Genomic DNA, 12332 nt, shown 5'->3' on the forward strand with positions numbered 1-12332 from the left:
GGTCCTTTCTCCTGCGATGTCACCTCTGAGCCTGTCCCGAAAGTGAGTCCTGGTTCAGATCTGGTTTAGTCCTATTTTAGTCCTGTTTTAATCCTAGTTCAGTCCTGGTTTAGTCCTCCTCTTCAGTCCTGGAATCAGTCCTAGGTTAGTCCTGGGTTAGTCCTGGTTTAGTCTTGGTTCGGTCCATGGCGCATGCTGCGCTAAAATTGGATATGATCTTGGGTTACCGGGCAGGTGCAATGCTGTACTGCGAGGGAGCGGGTCTCCAAAAATGGACCCGTGCAGGACTCTGTGCTGTAGGCTCCATTACGGAATAAATGAATCTTGGGTTTGTTACATAAAGAAGGAGGAAAATAACAAAAGGATGACAGCAACAATAAGTTTTAAGAAGGATGTAAAAAGGGTTGTATCTGTTCTGTGTGAGAAAAGTGTATAAAGTGTGTGGTGAGGAGTTTTACAGCCCTGAAAAAAAAAAAAAGATAATTGTAAAATATAAAATTGACTACTTCGCGGATTTCACCTATTGCAGGTTATTTTTAGAACGTAACCCCCGCGATAAACGAGGGACCACTGTACTGTAGATGGGATTTCCCGATAGTAACCGGCAGAGGTGGGACCAAGTCGCCGTTTTGCAAGTCTCAAGTAAGTCACAAGTCTTTGACCTCAAGTCAGAGTCAAGTCCAAAGTCAAATAAAGGCAAGTCCAAGTTAAGCGTCGAGTCACTGGTCAAGTCCAAGGCATCTTCTTTGAGCTTCAAGTTAAAGTTGTCATTAAAACAACATACCAAATATGGCTGAGATTTTTGCAGTTTATATGAATTTTCAGATAAATTGTACTTTAAAAATCTGAGTATATTTATATATGAGTATTTATAGAGTATATAAGAGTTGTAGAAATTAATTTAGTTATTTTTTCCTTTTTAAATGTTTTGACAAAGTCTTAGTGTGAATCATTATGGTCAAAATAGAAAGAATTCAGATTTAAAAGTGCTTCTCAAGTCTTCAAGTCACAGGCCTCAAGTCCAAGTCAAGTCCCAAGTCTTAGTCCATTTTATCAATTCAAGTCTCAAGTCCTAAAAATAGTGACTCAAGTCTGACTCGAGTCCAAGTCCCCACCTCTGATAACCAGGATACTGTAGCATGTGAATGATATTATCAAACTGACTGATGTGGTTCTATATTGGTTATAGTTTATATGTTGTAAAGTTGAGTTTATTTATGCAGAGGATTTAAATTCAGACTGCTGCAGTGTAGAACTTGTACAATGGTGTTTGGAAATGTTCAGTCATGGTTGCTCATGGTTGTTTGAATTTTTCTTGGTTTATTAAATACATCATTTTTGTGCTTGCGTATTTGTACATAACCGGGATATGGCTAATAACCGGGACCAAACCAGACCAATTTGTAGGTCAGGTCTGTGGTCACATTTTTATATAGCGCTTTTCCACCTTCAAGGCATTATGTAGAAAGGAACCTCTGTTCACAGTCAGTGTCCTGTTTTTTTTTTATTTCCTAGGTATTTCTGAGCTATGTAATGTAATGTAAGGTAGAGCTATTTAATGCCATACTTTGGAACATTCCAGGCAAAGGAACGACATATCCATAGAAAGAAGCAGGTAACGGATCCCAACCAAAAAGTTACATAGTGCACATTCAAAGGGTTTTCATGCTCAGACTATCTGGTGTCGGCTCTGGAAAGAGACATTACTGTACTATTCCATGTGTGGTGCATGTGTGGTGCAGTTCCTCACAGCTGTGGCAGGTGGCGCCGGTGTAGCCGCTGTCGGAGCAGTTGCAGTGGAAGCTGTTCCAGGACTGAGTGCAGACGGAGCCGTGTTCACACAGACTGGGAGAGCACCTGGACACAACACAAGAAAGACAACACGAGACGCAAGTTACAGTGGTGACACTTCATATTAGACTTGGGCTGTGTTCTAGTGTCCATGTTCCATAATTTGGGCTCTCTTTAGGAATCACACCATTTTTAGGGATGTCCGAATGTCCAGTTGGTGAAAAAGTAGGTGAACTCAGAATTTCCCACAATGCACCTTGAAAAGTAATAGGCATCGATGGTCACTAGAGCGGTCCACAATCGAGAAAGTTGGGAAAATAACAGTGTACAGCAAAAGGTGTTTGACTGGACACATTCAAATGACTGAATGAAACAGGTAAAAGCTCTGGGTTAGGGCTCTGTTGATGCATGTTTATGAATAAAACTCTCTTAAACAGTGTGACCAGAATTTCAAAATAAAATACTGGGACATCCCCATCTTATTTAATTTAATTTTTTGGTGGTTGTTCATAATAAAATTGTGAAACGAGGGCTTAATTAACGAAAATTGTTCTGTAGAGACCATTCGTGGCCAACATGTGAGTCAGTATATTCACATTTTATTCCATTTTTAAGCAGCTTTTCTATATTTTACTTAAATAAATGACACTTTCTGCCTCTCTTTACTGTCGATTGGGATCAAATTGGTCAAAAATATGGACACTTAAGACTTTTTTTTTTATAAAACTGGGACAAATCAGTGGTTTTGTATAAATCTGCTGGGACAGGGGACACAGGCTCAAAACAGGGACTGTCCCGGGTAAACAGAGACATCTAGTGACCCTTCTCATTCTAGAACAAATAATTTCCCTTGTGGAAGTCTAAAGTTTAAGTCTAAGTCTAGTGTTAGTGGTGCTAGTGCGAATATTTTCACACCTCAGACAAAAAGCAATGAAACGACTTGGACACAGTAGCTCGCATCAGAATATATTATAAGAACAAAGAGAAACAATATAAATGGTAATAATAAATTCTAAATAAGTAGCAAAAAGATAACAAGAGACTTGTGTCAAAGAATGGATAATTATATAAGTACAAGGAAAAAACAAAAAACTAAAATATAGTAGTACAAATATATATTAGCTATATACAAGAGGTTGTAAGACCAAACAGTGCAAATATGAAATAAATGACTGACAGGACATAGGGTTATCTGATACATAAGGGTGAGTTGTTGTACAGTTGTAGGGAGTATTATCTGATACATAAGGGTGAGTTGTTGTACAGTTGTAGGGAGTATTATCTGATACATAAGGGTGAGTTGTAGTTTATCTGATACATAAGGGTGTCAGTTGTAGGGAGTATTATCTGATACATAAGGGTGAGTTGTTGTACAGTTGTAGGGAGTATTATCTGATACATACAGTTGTAAGGGTGAGTTGTTGTACAGTGTACAGTTGTAGGGAGTATTATCTATACTGATACATAAGGGTGAGTTGTTGTACAGTTGTAGGGAGTATTATCTGATACATAAGGGTGAGTTGTTGTACAGTTGTAGGGAGTATTATCTGATACATAAGGGTGAGTTTGTTGTACAGTTTGTACAGGTAGGGAGTATTATCTGATACATAAGGGTGAGTTGTTTGTACTGAGGGTGAGTTGTACAGTTGTAGGGAGTATTATCTGTTACATAAGAGTGAGTTGTTGTACAGTTGTAGGAAGTATTATTTGTTACATAAGTGTAAGTTGTTGTACAGTTGTACAGTTGTAGGGAGTATTATCTGTTACATAAAGGTGGGTTGTTTTACAGTCGTAGGGAGCATTATCTGTTAGATAAGTGTGAGTTGTACAATTGTAGGGAGTATTATCTGTCACAGAAGGGTAAGTTGTTGTACAGTCGTAGGGAGTATTATCTATTACATAAAGGTGAGTTGTTGTAAAATCGTAGGGAGTATTATCTGTCACATAATTACATAACTACATACATTACTTTATCAAACTCCAAACAAAAAGTACACTACCTTCCGTTTCCTCGTCCGTTTGGTTTAATACTTTCTCTGTGTCAGTCCATTACCGCCACTAAACTTCTAAATGTGACTCCCTCTTGTTCACTTAACGCTTTTTCAAATCCCTTTTCACCTCACGCCCACAACAACCGCATCTCCCAGAATCCTCCACTACACTGTACAGCCGCAAATTGAACAAGCTGCGTTGCTCAAGGGCACGTATGACATTTAAGATTCCGGAGCACAACAGCAATTGATCCTATATTAAACAGGGAGCGCGTACAGTGGAATCAATGCACAGACTTGTTTAATGACTTCCAGCACAGGGACATTATATGACCTATGTGGTGTATTTAAAAGGGAACAGTCTCTATACTAAAGCCAGCCTACTCATTTGACAACTTTCCATGGTTCATTAAAAGTTTGCACCAATATTACCTGCTTTTTTAATTTATTTATTTCTAAACAGTGAAGAGATACAAATAAATGCCATTGCAATTTGTTAAAAGGAGATATTTTCCTTCTATGGCGTATTAACTCTTCAAACATGACATATTTACATCACCATGTTACCTGTATTGTTTTGAAAATGCTATATTTGCCAAAAACAACATATTAACATGTTTTATAAGTTTCCCTTTCGACATTCCCACCCTTTGCTCTCTGTGCTGAGTCACTCCCCCTTCACAGCCCTATCAGAAGACAAGTAGCGTGCCCTCTGCTCATGAAAGTACCGCACATCGCGTCAGGTTTTGAAGTTGCATAATACAGTTTTGTGTCATGTTTTGGTATATTTTTGGAGAATTGTCATATGGGAGCATGGGTCAGAGTCCTGCACCAGGTCGGCTACCAGTGGGTATCAGCAGGTCAGGCAAATAGTTGCTGAAACGGGCGGGTTTTAACGTTCTGGAATTTTACGGGCGGGTATGTGGGCGGGTAGTGATCACACACGGGCGGGTGAGGACTAAATCAGGACTAAATCAGGACTAAACTAGGACTAAAGCAGGACTAATCTTGGAATTAAGAGAGAGAGACCCTGAGCCCGTGGAGAAGGTGTCCGCAAAGTGCAGTGTTTACCTCCGTGGGGCGCATATCTCTGCGCCCGTCCTTTTGTCTGCGGTAGACTGTCTACGCGGGCGCACCTCCGGACCTATCCCGACAGTGAGTCCTGGTTCAGTTCTGGTTTAGTCCTGGTTCAGTCCTGTTTTAGTCCTAGTTCAGTCCTGGTTTAGTCTTGGTACAGTCTGGGAATCAGTCCCGGGTTAGTTCTAGTTCAGTCCTGGTTTAGTCTTGGAATCAGCCCTAGGTTTGTCCTGGGTTAGTCCTGGTTCAGTCCGTGGCATCTCGATCAATGTTTGTTCTGCTCAGTAAATAAAGTCTGTGAAGTGATGACAGTCGAGACGCATCTGTGAATTTGTATTCGTACTGAAGAAAGTGTAACCGTTTCATTTCATTTCGTGATTGTAATTCTTGAAGTCTTAACTTTTCAGTCCTTATTCTGATGGATGCTTCAGTTAGAAACCTTTTAATCTGAGTGTGAGTTATCACAGGTACTGGCGGGTAACAGTTGAAATGTTAATGGATCCGGGCGATTGTGGGTTTAACTTTGATATAATCATGGGTTAACGGGCGGGAGTGGTGCTGTACTGCGCGAGTGCAGGTGGGAGCAGTTCTCCAAAAATGGACCCGTGCAGGACTCTGGCATGGTTGTCATAGGCTTATGGGCAGAGCTTTGGACAGAATCTTACAGCTAACACTAAGGAAGTTTCGAATATGGCCCGAAAGAGATCACTAAATTACTCAAACATGCATGGATGACACCTAAAACCTCTTCAGTTATGTTTTTGATGAAGGAACAACATTATAAGATGGTAGACAGCCAGGTTGGGTTCACGTGAGGGTTGTCGTGGTAACTGCAATATTGCAATACCACAATATGATCAATCACACCACCCGAGGGTTCAGGTGACCGCCGTAACTGCATTTTGCATTTTAATGAGGCTCTACCCACATGCCCCGCAGAATTTTATTATTCTACTGTGAACCCAATAATGTTTACGTGGCTCTGAGCAAATGGGTTCAAATACTGGGACCCAACCCGAACCTGTGCACATTAAAAATGATGTGTGGCTCTATTGCAGCTGGTCGTGGTATCTGCAGGGGCGCACTTTGTGAACACACCGTTTTGTTTGTGTAATGTGTTAAAGTCACCTTTTGTTTTACTATTTACCCTAAAGTGCACTGTTTAGGATGTGTTTGAAATGGCTCATTGGACATAGCGCACATAGAAGCTTTAAGTGTTTGAGAGTAAAGCACCTGGATCATGGAGTGAGGAGCACCTGATGCAGCGTGTACGTGCTCTGGATGTCTCTGTCCAGGTGAGGAGCTTTGTCTTTGCACTGTGTTGTGTATGATTCGTCACCTGTCACGTTCACACTGGAGCATTTCTTGTGTACTGTAAATTCTGGTCTCCTGCAGAAAGAGTCTCTGTCCTGTTTGTATCATTCAGTGTCTTGGAGGATTTCAGCAGATTTCAGACTCTCCTGGGAGTGGGGCTAGTTCTATCTACTGACGTTTGAGATGTTTCTTCTTGTCATTTATGTCCCTACCTGCATTTAACAATTTACGTAAGACGTATCCCCCTCACTAATGTTCATTTGGCATCATAACTTATTTTATCACATGGTGATGCACTGACAATATCACGAGCTTGTGTAGCAACTGCATGTGAACACTAGATCCATGTGTAACCGCACAGACAGTGGTGTTTTCTGCACTTAATTTTTTTGGTTGTGTGTATCCACTGTGTTGCCAAACCATAAACAGTATATATGAATGAACAATGTGCCAAACAAAGAATCCGTCCATATATTCACCACATCGTTTTATTAGCCACAGGGTTCAAAGTGTGAGAAAAAATAATATACGGAAGTTTCAATGTGTAGTTATAAAACTCTTCATGTGTCGGCTTTGTGCGCACAGGATGCCACCTTTTTCTCGTCTAGCTGTTTTCATTGGGCGATAATTGCATAAGTTGTTCTCCTAGTGCAGGTAACACATGCAGATACAAAAGTTCTCGGTTAACCTGCTTAACCATGGGTTTGGTGAACAGTTTGGTCAATAATCACAGTAGCACTCCTCCATGTACAGGCGCCCCCTGCAGGCGCCTCTGTGGGGATTTACTGTGTGTGTTCGAGCTTTATGTGTTACTCACTCGAGGATCTTAATAATATATCCTCGTAAGTCGTGTGTAAAACTACATCACACTACACCTGCACATGCACGTGTATGTCACTTGGGCCTGGCTGTGGTTTATATAGATCTTTTTCAAATACATCCCCAATGTACATGTATTATTATGGGCCTCTGAGCTGAACCACACACACCACACACCACGGTGCAGAGGCACATAAAGTTACCACAAGGGAAATTCACAAGGGAAAGATATAGCCCTCGTAGTTCACATGGCATCATAACAGGATTCCCTCGTGTAAAGAAAAGGGCTATTATGCAAAACCGACAGTTTGGAGCCATGTTTATACCATGTTATAATGTTATTCCCCCATCAAAAAAAGAAGAGATTTTAGATGTCATCCATGCATGTTTGAGTAATCTAGTGATCTCTCCCACTATTTGAACCTTTGTTATGGTTGGCACTACAATTCTATCATAGCTCAGTAATTTTCCATAAATTTAGAAAAGCAGGGCACAAAACAAGCACAATCAGAGATATCAACCTGGTCCCATGAGGCGTCGGTGGGTCAGTTCATCACCACAGAAGCAGTTTATGAGGAGTCCAGCCCATATCACATGATCATTATATCCACAATACAATGTGTGTATCTGTACTAGAGGTGAGATCGGGCCTAAAAAATCCAGCCCGACCCGACCCGGCCCGCGGGTATTAAAACCCGACCCGGCCCGAGCCCGACCAATTAACTTGATTTGCAGGCCCGAGCCCGAAGCAAACCCGAAATGTCATATTTTATTTGTGAGGACTCGGGAGGAGGAGCAGTGCTCAGCGTCGAGGTGCCAGTCTTTTTGCTCTCGTATGAAAACAAAGCGCCACATTGACGACATTCAGCGAAGCCAACGCAAGTTTCTGTAGCATTTTCAACAATCAATTTGAAGCTTTTCCACACCTCACTCTTACCGGTGCGTGTTTGTCTTTTCAGTTCTCCTGCCTTTAGTTTAACTTCTTGCTCCTCCATATTGGGGACACCAGGTCAAAATAGATGCAGACTTGCGGAGGGGAAGATTATTAAATTAAGAGGGGGCGTTCACGTGCGCAGAGCTCTGGCTCTGCGGATCCTGTTTAGTAGTTAAATAGCAATTACATTACATTACTTCTCTGTTTTATCCATATTATTTATTTTATAACAAGTATTCCTTAGTTTAGTATCCACACATCGTTTTAGCATACATTTTATAAACATATATTTATTTGAAGCCCGAGCCCGACCCGACCCGAAGTAATGATTGACATTTTAGACCCGACCCGATTGGGCTCGGTCTTAAGATCTTACCTCTAATCTGTACAGACCCATGAACATTTGTGTGATATTGGTCACACATGAGAAGGTCTGTGTTTACTAGTGTGTAATGAAAATATCATTTTTCATGAGTTGTGTTTGTTAGTTGTGTGACTGTAGATCAGTGTGTTGTGTATCACCAGAAAAACAAGAAATGGAAATTATTTTTGCTCCAATTAGAATTTTAACAGCTACACTGAAACAGAAAGGAACTCTTATAATTAGTGATTATCTTGAAAACTATGAATATTTTACTAAAGAAATGCATAGAATTATAGATCATATTTTTTCTGAGATTTTGAGACACTCCCGTTGCTTGAGCTCGATCCTTCGCGGAGTTATGACCAAAAACACATATTTGACCTTGGTTACCTTGACCTTAACTGGATGTTACAGGTTTCAACCTGTAACATCCAGTGTGCCCCGGTTATGTGTGTGCCAACTTGTGTGATGATTGGGTGAATATTTTAGGTCGCAGGTGGTTCAGAAATTGCCTACATTGCCAATCCTTTATAATGACGTGACCTCTCAATTGACCCGTGTGACCTCAAATGACCTCGGATGGTCACCAATCTTTTGTTTTTTTGCGGCATCGGGCATGAGGGCTTGACCCACATTCCAAATTAGGTGAATCAGTCCATAAATGGTGAAATTATCGTGGGTGGACAGACACACAGACGCAGACACACAGACAAACAGGGTGAATACAAAACCTGGTCAACCCTTCAGGGACCAGGTAACAACACACTACAACTTCACAAACCTGATGACACGTGCAGTAGTTTCATTAGCGAGATACAACAGACCTGGAGTTGTGTTTTGTTTCATTCACACTTTTGAGTAACTCTTTATTATTAGTCTGCAGTGTTGGGAAGGTGACTTTTAAAATGTATTCCCCTACAGATTACAGATTACACACCCCAAAATGTAGTTTGTAATGTAATCTGAATACTTTGGATTACTTGATATTGTCATGCTTTTTAGTTTAGTTCTGCTTTTAGTCCTGGTTTAGTCCTAGTTTAGTTCTGGTTTTAGTCCTGGTTTAGTCCTAGTTTAGTTTTAGTTTTTGTCCTGGTTTAGTCCTAGTTTAGTCCTAGTTTAGTTCTGGTTTTAGTCCTGGTTTAGTCCTAGTTTAGTTTTAGTTTTAGTCCTAGTTTAGTTCTGGTTTTAGTCCTGGTTTAGTCCTAGTTTAGTTTTAGTTTTAGTCCTAGTTTAGTTGTGGTTTTAGTCCTAGTTTAGTCCCTGGTTTAGCCCAAAATGTGAAAACTGAAAATTACCGCCCTGTAATCCATTTATTTCAACAAAGTAACTGTAATCCAATTACCACTCACTGAAACAGTAACGGTAACTGAATACAGTTACTCATCATTTGTACTCTGATTACGTAACTTTGGTACATGTAATCTGTTACTCCCCAACACTGTTAGTCTGGCTACAAAGCTCAAAACGCTCTTTTCCACCTTGTGATGTCATGAAGCACTAGTTTTCAAATTCACAGCTCATTTTACCTTTTGTTCAGTAGAGATTAGTGATTCCAGAAATTATCCAGATGATTCTAGTGAAGATATTTCTTATATTGTTTTTAAACAGTGCATTTCCCGTAGAGTTATATATAGGGATCTACCCCCAGAATATAAGAACACAGCCTCTTCCTCCGCCAAAAAACTCCTTTAAGCCTGGATCTTGCATATGCCAAACGTATTTTAAAAGCCGCACAAGGTTTCCTGGAATGCAAACGTATCCACCTGAACTTTTCCTACATATACATCTTTATTAAACTCACGGTTGACAGCGCTGCCTGATATTTGTGTAAATGGACAATGGCGAGGCTGCTTCTTTAGCTGGGCTCAGGCACACTTCTATTTATGCTACACTTTGTCTTCATTGTGAACGTGGACAGGGAGATAAATCCACCGGGCTCTTCCCTCCACCCAGGTCTGTCCCTAAGAAAAGTTACAGGCAAACTTTTCAAGGCGCTCTAGCTGATTTTCACTGTCTTTGCCAATTGTAAAGGTGCATTGTGTAACTTTTTGGTCACTTAGGCTTACACAGACTTTATCGATCCACAAGGGAAACTATTTGGACTCACAGTTTGCAGCGGCCCAAAGAGGTTAATCCTCACTTACATTATGCATTCTGAGCGTCGTAATTAGTGAGGGGTTTTGCCGTTACAGTAAAAGTAACAGCAACTAGCATGCTAAAGTGCACTTCTTAATTATCGAACAATAAAACACTTTACAATGAGATGGAAACAGTACACAGACTTATTTTGACCTTAGAAAAATTAAAGCATTTCACAGGACAGTAATTTTGGCAGTTCTTGTTGAAATAACCTCTAATTTTCACAGAATGTATAGGAACAGATCAAGATTTAATATTTCATGTTTTATTTTTGTTCTGTTTTCAGGTTGTGCCATGCCGTTCACTTCCAAAGAGAAGTCATTTTGTGTCTTGGAATCTGCTCACACACACTCACCCAAGACTGTGCAGCCTTCAGTGCAAAACTTACCAACTGGCAAACAAATTTGGACTTGGTACCAAAAATGTAAAGAGTCTGGCTGTTGATGCAGGGCTAAAGGATTTGGTACGCCACACGTCATTCAAGGAATCTGGGTTTTCAAACTTGTTCTCCTTACAAACTTCTTGCGGCTTCTTCAAGAGTTTTTCACAAACTTCCTCGAGTTTCTCTTCTGATGTTGCTGATCGTACCAGATCCTTTAGCCCTGCATAAACAGCTGAACTCTTTACATTTTTGGTACCAAGTCTAAATTTGTTTGCCAGTTGGTGATGTTTTTCCAAATTTTGCACAGTTTGCACAGTCTTGGGTGAGTGTGTGTGAGCAGATTCCAAAACACAAAATTACTTTCTTTGGGAGTGAATGGCTCAACCTGAAAACACTCGATCTGTTTCTATACATTCTGTGAAAATTTGAGGTTATTTCAATAAGAACTGCCAAAATTATTGGCATGCAAATTTTCTGGGACACCCTGTATAAGCAGCTCTTGAGGTCAAACTAATGCCGGGCGTACACTGTGTGATATTTTCGGTCGTGTCACTCAGCCCCAACTTAAACTGTGCGACCAAATCGCAGGGTTTAAAATTTCACAGCTCACATATAGTGTTCTCACACTATACGAACCAATGCTCGAATGCGACCAGCCTGCGCACACTGTACGTTCACATAACGACTGGAGTTGTTTTTCTGGAAGTAGAAAACCACAGACACAATGCAGATACAGGCAAAAAACAGACGCACTGCCTTGGCAATTTGTCCCATTCTCTGTGCAGAAAAACCCAAAAAGAAGAGATGACAAATCTGGTCAAAGAAATGTCTGGGCAGACGTGGGCAGACATGAGCAGATGAGGGGAGTACGGGTTGTCAGTTTTTCAGAGGGAACTGGAGGTAAGTAGCATCAAGTTTTTCACCAAACTTCTGTTCTGTGTTGTTTGATTAGCTGCGCCTCCATGTCCTGTGTCCTGTGTCCAAAACATTCGCTGGCGCCTTCGTCCTCCACAACCTCATATCCTGCTTCTGCTTCTGTGTCCACACAAGCTCAGTCTGACAGATTCAGGCAAATCAGCTCATGGAACGACTTCAACAGAGCGAAACCCTCACGAGAGGCGACTGGATTTCAAACAAGTTTGATTTTCTTGCAACCTACGAATGTCGATCAGGAGCTGGTCGTGAGGTATTAATCTGTTCTCTTTACCCGATGTTTACTACATGAAGCACGACACACGATGAATCCAAAACTCGGCCCAATCCCCAAAACAGTCGCACGAGTGAAACGTCAGCTCAAAAAGGGTCAAAAACTGCACAGTGTACCCCCCGCTTAAGTCTGTGTACTGTCTGCATCTAATTGTAAAGTATTTTATTGCTTGATATTTAAGAAGTGCACTTTAGCATGCTAGTTGCTGTTACCTTTACTGTGACGGCAAAACCCCTCACTAATTACGACGCTCAGAATCCATAATGTAAGTGAGGATTAACCTCTCTGGACCACTGCAAACTGTTTAAGTCCTA

The 12332-nt window shown here is 40.8% G+C and overlaps 1 pseudogene; it reads right to left on the reverse strand.

Moving 5' to 3' along the window:
- The window catches only part of LOC110160237 (contactin-associated protein-like 4), a 513033-nt pseudogene that overhangs the window by 191701 nt on the left and 309000 nt on the right, over positions 1 to 12332 (reverse strand).

Source organism: Boleophthalmus pectinirostris, unplaced genomic scaffold (assembly GCF_026225935.1).
Source record: "Boleophthalmus pectinirostris isolate CB_2022bp ecotype Guang Dong unplaced genomic scaffold, ASM2622593v1 HiC_scaffold_7, whole genome shotgun sequence".
In the NCBI taxonomy this organism is placed as follows: domain Eukaryota; kingdom Metazoa; phylum Chordata; class Actinopteri; order Gobiiformes; family Gobiidae; genus Boleophthalmus; species Boleophthalmus pectinirostris.